Source organism: Aplysia californica, unplaced genomic scaffold, assembly GCF_000002075.1.
Source record: "Aplysia californica isolate F4 #8 unplaced genomic scaffold, AplCal3.0 scaffold00033, whole genome shotgun sequence".
Taxonomy (NCBI): domain Eukaryota; kingdom Metazoa; phylum Mollusca; class Gastropoda; order Aplysiida; family Aplysiidae; genus Aplysia; species Aplysia californica.
Window position 1 is genome coordinate 811,350 of NW_004797303.1, and position 8,494 is coordinate 819,843.

The following is an 8,494-nucleotide window of genomic DNA, read 5'->3' on the forward strand; positions in this document are numbered from 1 at the left end:
GGGTCGATATAAAATTGTTTACTACCGGTTTAAAAAGACACATTTATAAAAATCTGTCAGTATATGTTTTATCATTTACCCTTTCCACCTAAATGCCAAATTAAAACTTTTAACTTTGAATCAGAAAAACCAATTGGTATTTTTCTAATTTTACTTCAATAATAAATAAACAAGTAGTGTTCCAAGACATATTTCCCAGACAAATACCTCCTGTAGATGCTCCTATCTGTGGGTGCTCCTCCGGCTGGTCCTCCTGTCCCCGGCTGGTCCTGGTGATGAAGACGTGTCAATTAATAATATCCTCTTGATTCTATAAAATTATTGTGACTGTTTCAGAAAATAAAGTCACTTTTTAATATTTTTTACTACTAGTTTAAAATACCAGAAGGACATTTATAAAAATCTGTCAGAAAATACGTTTTATTATTTTTCCTTTTCACATAAATCCCCCCCACTCCCACCCCCACCCCCAACCAAACTTTCACCTTGAAATTTTAAATAATGGAACTTTTTTTTCAAATATTACCTTAATAATTAATAAATAATTTTCCAAGACATTTTCCAGACAAATACCTCCTGTAGAAGCTCCTGTCTGTGGGTGCTCCTCCGGCTTGTCCTCCTTTCTGCGGCTGGTCCTGGTGATGAAGACGAGTCAATACAATCGTCTTACGTCTATACAGTTTAGAGTTTTGTTTCAAAATATAAAAAGAGTGGTTATAATATTGTTTACCACCAGTTTAAAAGGACAGAAGGTCATTAATAAACATTTTTCAGTAATTACATTTTATCATTCTCCTTTTTCACCTAAATACAGCTATAAAACTTACATTTAACAAAAAAACACTAATTATGTATGATCAAATAATGTTCCAAGACATAGTTTTCATCAATGTCATGCTCATAACTGTGCCTGGACTGCAAGAGGGAACTGCTGCTTTTTCCAAATCCATACTATCGTCATTTCCTCTAGTTCTTTTGTATGTTTGTCAAACTCTTGTGACCCACTATTTCAGGGGTGCCTTGATAAAGCAGACTGTGCTGTTGAAGCTAGAGAGGTGGGCGGAGAAAGTCTGATTCCCTGTAAGGACTTCTCTGTTGACATCCACCCCTTGGCGCTCATATGACCTTATGCAGTTGCGAGCGCCATAAAACCTCAACTGAAACAAAACAAACAAGAAAGACATATTTCCCAGACAAATACCTCCTGTAGATGTCCTGTCTGCGGGTGCTCCTCTTGGTGGTCCAGGTGGTCCTTAAGGAACAATCCAGTATACACGCCACTCCAACATCATCACACTCAAACTCAAAATCAGCAGGAAGCTCTACCCACACCATTCTACCCCTGCAACCCTCCCCACCCCTTCCCCCAGCCCCCCAAAAAAAAGAAAAACCTGCACTGCCCCCTCAACTACCTCCCACCATGGCCATGGCAATACCTTCAAAATCCTGCTCTGAACCTAGCCTATCCACCTAGCTCCCTATCAACCTATCTGCCTATCTCTACAGCCCCCATTGCATCACTTTAAGCCTGAGTGTGAGATACGGAAATCGTGTTGTCTGTGGGTGGTCATCCGGCGGCTGGTCCTGGTGATGAAGACGTGTCAATAAACACAATCTTCTTACATCAATACAGTTTGTACTTTTGTTTTAAGAAAATAAAAAGAGTAGCTATAATGTTTTTTTACCAATTTAAACGGACAAAAGGACATTTATAAAAATCTGTCAGAAAATACGTTTCATCATTTTCCTTTTTTATCAACGTGCAAAAAATAAAACTTCCCTTTAAATCATAAAAACCAATAGGTACTTTCCTAATTTCACTTTAATAGTGAATTAACAAATAGAGTTCCAAGACATATTTCCCAGACAAATACCTCCTGTAGATGCTCCTGTCTGTGGGTGCTCCTCCGGCTGGTCCTCCTGTCCGCGGCTGGTCCTGGTGATGAAGACATGTCAATTAATACAATCGTCTTACATCTATACATACAGTTTGTATTCTTTTTGTGAAAAAATAAATTGTAGATAAAATATTTTTGCTACCGGTTTAAAAAGCAAAGACTTTTTAAAAATTTGTCCAAAAAATATGTTTCATCTTTTTCCTTTTTTCCCCTAAACATAAAAAAAAAATGTTTACCTTGTGCTTGTAATCAGAAAAACCAATAGGTATTTTTCTAATTTTACTTTAATAGGAAATTACCAAAAACAGTCGAACCTGCCCTGACGGCCACCTCTATAAGACGGCCACCTGTAAAACGGCCACTTTCCATTTCCCCCCTTGCGTTTTTTTCTATATATAATTTAACTGTGTAAAATGGGCACCTGTCCAACTCGGCCGCGGCCACCATATTTTAGCACACAACCCCTATCACACCAAACAAAAACACTTGTCTTAGACGACCACCTTAGTGACTCCATTACGTTTTGTCATAAATTGTGCTTTGGCCCCTGGCGTAGTGGGGGGGGGGGGGGGAGTCGTCATAATTAAATCACCTGTTGTTAATGTACCTCCAACTCCAACCGATCATGTTGCGTAGGCCCCTCTCATTATTGACCAATAGGTAAGAACTGTTCATCTGCTGGTGGGGTAAGCGTGTGATCCCTTGATAGCCCATAAGCCCCGCCCAAAACTTATACAAAAATCGTGAGATGAGTGGTCACTGTTTACCCAGTCTGTAACAAAGTAACAATGGACGTCAACATGAACTTGTGCCAGAAGCGTCGCTTGTTCTCCTCGTGGTGGCGACCCATGTGTTTGTTTTACCATAGCACTCGGTCCTCCTTGTCTGACACTTTTCCTTTCATTGTCGCCCTCGCACAAAAGCAGCAACTAAAGAAAAAAAAAAGAAAGAAAAAACCCCAGCAAAAACAGCAACAACAATAACAACAACAACAATGCAGCTACTTTCGAGAGACCTCAGAGAGGAATGGGTTTGTTTTTTTTCATCTTGATCAGTCCTGCCCAAGACACCAACTGTCATACGACCACTTTTCTCCTCGACAATGGGTGGCCGTCTTACACAGGTTCGAGTATTACCAAATAATGTTCCAATACATATTTCCCAGACAAATACCTCCTGTAGATGCTCCTGTCTGTGGGTGTTCCTCCGGCTTGTCCTCCTGTCCGTGGCTGGTCCTGGTGACGAAGACATGTCAATACAATTGTCTTGTGTCTCTACAGTTTCCGTTTTTGTTTCAGAAAAATAAAGAGTTGATATATTTTTACTACTGGTTTAAAAGGACATTATTAGACATCTGTAAGTAAATACGTTTTTTATTTTTCCTTTTCAGCGAAATACAATTAAAAGCCTTAGAGCTTGAAAATTGTTTATAAATAAATACATTAATTTTTCTAACTTAACTTCAATGTTTGATTACATTATGCTATTTGGACTGGGACATCTGACTGCATTTCATAGAAAGACAGAACAAAATGGTTCGACCACCTGTTACGTATGTTACCTAGCCAGCCAGCCTTGAGAACCTATAACACAAAGCACTCAAGCTATAAAGGAAGAGGAAGGCCACACAAAAGGTGGATTGAAGTTGTCAAGGAAGTCCTGATAAATCATAGTATCCGAACTGAAAGAGCTGCGGAGCTAGCCTACCATAGAAAACTGCATCTCCCCTCTATGCATAATGGCAACAGAGGATGGAAAAGTAAAAGTAATTGATCAATAATGTTCCAAGACAAAATATTTCCCAGACAAATACCTCCTGTAGATGCTCCTGTCTGTGGGTGCTCCTCCGGCTGATCCTCCTGTCCGCGGCTGGTCCTGGTGATGAAGACGAGTCAATTAATACAATCGTCTTACATCTATATAGTTTCCATTTTTCTTTCAGAAAATAAAGAGTTGATATATTTTTACTACTAGTTTAAAAGGACATTAATAACAATCTGTCAGTAAATACGTAGGCCTCTTATTATTTTCTCTTTTCACCTAAATGTAAAAATAAAAACTTACCTTTAAATCAAAAGAACCGATAGATATTTTTCTGTTTTCTTTCTTTTTTTTTGTAGAGGTTTTACGGCGCTCACAACTGAATAAGGTCATATGACCACCATGGGGTGGATGTCAACAGAAGTTTTTACAGGAAATCAGACTTACTCTGCTCACCTCTCTGGCTTCAACAGCACAAAGTCTCTTTCGACTTTCAAAGCACCCCGGAAATAGTGGGTCACAAGAGTGTGACAAACAAAAAAGTAGAGGAAAATGACGATAGTAAGGATTGGGAAAGTAAAAGCAGCAGTTGCCTGTTGTAGTTCAGGCACAGTTATGAGCATGACATTGTTGAATCTGCCCTTTTACAATTCTACTGTACATAAGAACTGGAGTAGGGTCAGACTCGCTAAATCAGCGTCCGTGAGTAACGAAGTGCTCGCTGGCACTACCCGCAAACAAGCGGACGGGTAACGAGCCATCCGCTTGTGAAGAGTAGTTCGCTACTCGCTACTCATCGGACAGAGACAACAGTTCATTTAGCCAGCGAGCGGACGGGTGGATGGAGAGACTCCATGCATTCAAGCAGGCAGGCAGACGGACGGGGAGCGACTCCTATTACATACTATTTACACCTTGCCCCCCTTGTAAAACATTCACCCTCCTGCCCCACATTGTAGCTAGGTGTTCATGCTGGAAACTGCTCTCCCCTCCCCCCCCCCCCCCCATAAAAAGGCCTTTGGAAATTCTTTTTTGATTGACTGAGCAGGTGTTTTACGGCACTATCGACCCAAATTCTTTCAACTTCGCCTTCAGGTTAAATTGGAACATACACAGTGCGAGCCACACACGAGGTGAAAGGTTACACACAGTGCTACGTCACCAGCCTCTCTCACTCCCAGTGGCACCGCAAGTGGCTTGAAACAATATGCCTAACTAACAAACAATAGACGGCAGGCCTAACATCGAGTCGAGTATCTCGTGTGCTAGAGTTAGTCCGTTCGCCCGCCCGTTAAGTGAGTTAAATTGTGGAGCGGACCAAAAAAACAACTGAATGAGGTCCGCAGTCTGCTCGCTGAGAGAGTAAAATTGTGGAGTGGACCCAAAAAATGAACTGTCTTGAGGTTCGCAGTACACTCGCATGGCCGTCCGTTACCTGCTCGCTCTGACAGTCCGCGAGTAACGAACCCGTCCATCCGCTCGCCCCAACTCTAATAAAAACGAGAAGGGTGGGGGGTATTTTTAAAATTTTGCTTTAATTATATATTAAATAATGTTCCAAGACATTATTTTCCAGACAAATACCTCCTGTAGATGCTCATGTCTGTGGGTGCTCCTCCGGCTGATCCTCCTGCCCGTGACTGGTCCTGGTGATGAAGACGTGTCAATTAATATAATCGCATTGTATCTATACAGTTTGTATTTTTGTTTCAGAATATATAAGAGGGGATATATTTTTACTACTGGTTTAACTGTTTAACTATATCTCGACAGTTGCAGCGTCCGGCAGTCGAGGTCCATAACTATGGCTGGACCGATGCGAAGTCATTGTATTATGGTAGGAGCCGAATATAAAAAAGTATGAGCTAACAAGCCTTTAGTTTGACCCGGGAGTCAAAGATAAATGAATTCTACATCTGCGTAATGCTTAATTGATGAGTTTGACTCGAAACAAGTGGTTTTATAAACGTAATATGTCGGGTCTCATTTCCACAAACACGAGAGAATTACGCAGAAACGTGATTTCAAATTGCATGTCAAAAGGCCAGAAAAGACGTTAATGAAAACGGGTCAGGAGAAATGTTTTATTAGTTTTCTTTTTCACCAAAATGCAAAAACAAGTTTTTCACCTTGAAATAACAAAACCAATAGTTATTTTTCTCATTTTACTTTAATGATTAATAAATAATGTTCCAAGACATATTTCCTAGACAAATACCTCCTGTAGATGCTCCTGTCTGTGGGTGCTCCTCCGGCTGGTCCTCCTGTCCACGGCTGGTCCTGGTGATGAAGACGTGTCAATTAATACAATCGTCTTACATCTATACATACAGTTTGTATTCTTTTCGTGAAAAAATAAACTGTCGCTAAAATATTTTTGCTACTGGTTTAAAAAGCATCAAAGACTTTAAATTTGTCCAAAAATATGTTTCATCATTTGTCAATCAATACTATTGTCTTACGTCTATACAGTTTGTATTTTTGTTTCAAAATATAAAAAGAGTCGTTATAATATTGTTTACCACCAGTTTAAAAGGACAGGTCATTAATAAAAACCTTTCAGTAAAAATACATTTTATCATTCTCTTTTTCCACCTAAATGCAACAATAAAACTTTTACCTTTAACTCGAAAAACTATAATAAGGAACACCGAGACATATTTCCCAGACAAATACCTCCTGTAGATGTCCTGTCTGCGGATGCTCCTCTTGGTCGTCCAGGTGGTCCTTACGGAACAATCCAGTATACACCCCACTCCAACATCATCACACTCAAACTCAAAATCAGCAGGAAGCTCTACCCACACCATTCTACCCCTGCAACCCCCCCCCTTCCAAAAAAAAAGAAAAAACTACACTGCTCCCCCCCAACTACCTCCCGCCATGGCCATGGCAATATCGACAAAATTCTACTCTGACTCTAATCTATCCACCTAGCTCCCTATCAACCTATCTGCCTATCTCTACAGCCCCACTGCGTCACTTCAAGCCTGAGTGTGATATACAGAAATCGTAGAAGCAGACCACTTTGATACTTGTTGGATCAGAAAAGTTAACAAACCGTCTGATGTCACCAAACTTTGAACTGAAGGAAAGGGATATAATTGCCTCGTCATCTTTCTAGTTCAGTGATCTCATATAGTGAAGCAGCTTCTGTACAATATCTGAAACAGTACATCATACAAATAATTTTTCTGTCGTTGAGTCCATGTTTTTACAGCCCTATCCGCACAATTTCCCACGAGCTTGAGAAATCAAAGTGCACAGTCAGCTGTTATATTTGCCAGTTATCGTTCGCTGGTGTAACTGACGGAAGTCCATTTCAGGGTAGCTGTGGCAATATATTCGTCTGGCTGGTTGTCTAAGAGTGAGTGGAAGGTCCGTGCTGTCTGGGCAGGGTGTCAGCTTCTTGGGTGACTGTCAGCCGTTGGCTTCTCATGTGGGTGCTGGCTTTCTGTGAAAAATAAATTTGAAGTCAAATTAGTTAATTAAACTTTACAGTTTGAGGAAAGAAAAGCACATCCAAGGCAATAACAATTATCAAAATGTAGGGAAAAAATACGACAGACCTCTAGGTCACGAGAGCCCCCATATTGGTTTTTGATCGAGTATTATGTTCTATATCCCTATAGAGAAAATCTGTTCATGTATTTGCCACATAGATCTACAGATTTTCCAAACATTCAGGTCTTAGGTTAATTTTAGACTAATTACTCGACATGACCAGGGGTATTTTTTGAGAGACACCTAAATACAAACATGTAATTTGAAGTTGAACTCAAAACTCACCAATTATTGGTACTTTTTAATTTCTAAAGTAGTAATTGAGTTAATGTCCTAATACGGGACGTCTGTTAATACGGGGAGGGAGAGAGAGAGAGGGAGGGAGGGAGAGAGGGAGAGAGGGAGAGAGCGAGAGCGAGAGCGAGAGCGAGAGCGAGAGCGAGAGCGAGAGCGAGAGCGAGAGAGAGAGCGAGAGAGAGAGAGAGAGAGATTGCTCTGGCTTAAATTAAGAGTCGCAAGGGTGGTTGCTGGATGTGGAATACTGAAAATAGAAATTACTAAATCTGAAGGAACTAGGAGGAAGGGGTTAAGGGGGGGGGGGGGTGCAGTTTGAGTAGAAAGAGTGCACAGGAAATACAAGTGAGAGAGAAACAAGGGAACTAGCCCAAAATAGGGAAAGGGGAATGAAATGACCTTTCTTCAGTACGCACAATATGCACAATAAGGAAGAATGGGGAGAGACGAAGGATGAGGACTTGATAATAAGAATTGGAATACGGTTCAATATCAAGAAATACGAAAACAAATAACATACCTTAATATTTGCTAAGATATAATGGAATCTAAATCTCTATGTGTCGCCTGATCGCCTCGGTTTCATTAGCACAGGAGACGGGAAGGCAGTGTCCAATGTAGTTTTACTATTGGAATCACAAGTGGAGCTACCTGAAATGTCGTCAGCTTCGAACTGATTAATTTCTGTTCATGGTGCCCTAAGAGAGCACGAACTGAATTGTATTCACCAAGTAGCTGTCTGCTGATTGGCTGTTGGATCTCCGAATTCTACTCATCAGTCACGTTTTTTTAGCTGAGTACTGTAAACGAGGGGTCACAAAAAAGCGTGGACTAACATACCCATGAAGACAACGTTGTTGGTTGTTTTTGTCCCCCCCCCCCCGTGTGTGTGTGTGTTTGTGTGTATGTGTGTGTGTGTGTGTGTGTGTGTGTGTGTGTGTGTGTGTGTGTGTGTGTATGTGTGTGTGTGTGTGTGTGTGAGAGAGAGAGAGAGAGAGAGAGAGAGAGAGAGAGAGAGAGAGAGGGGGGGGGGGGGG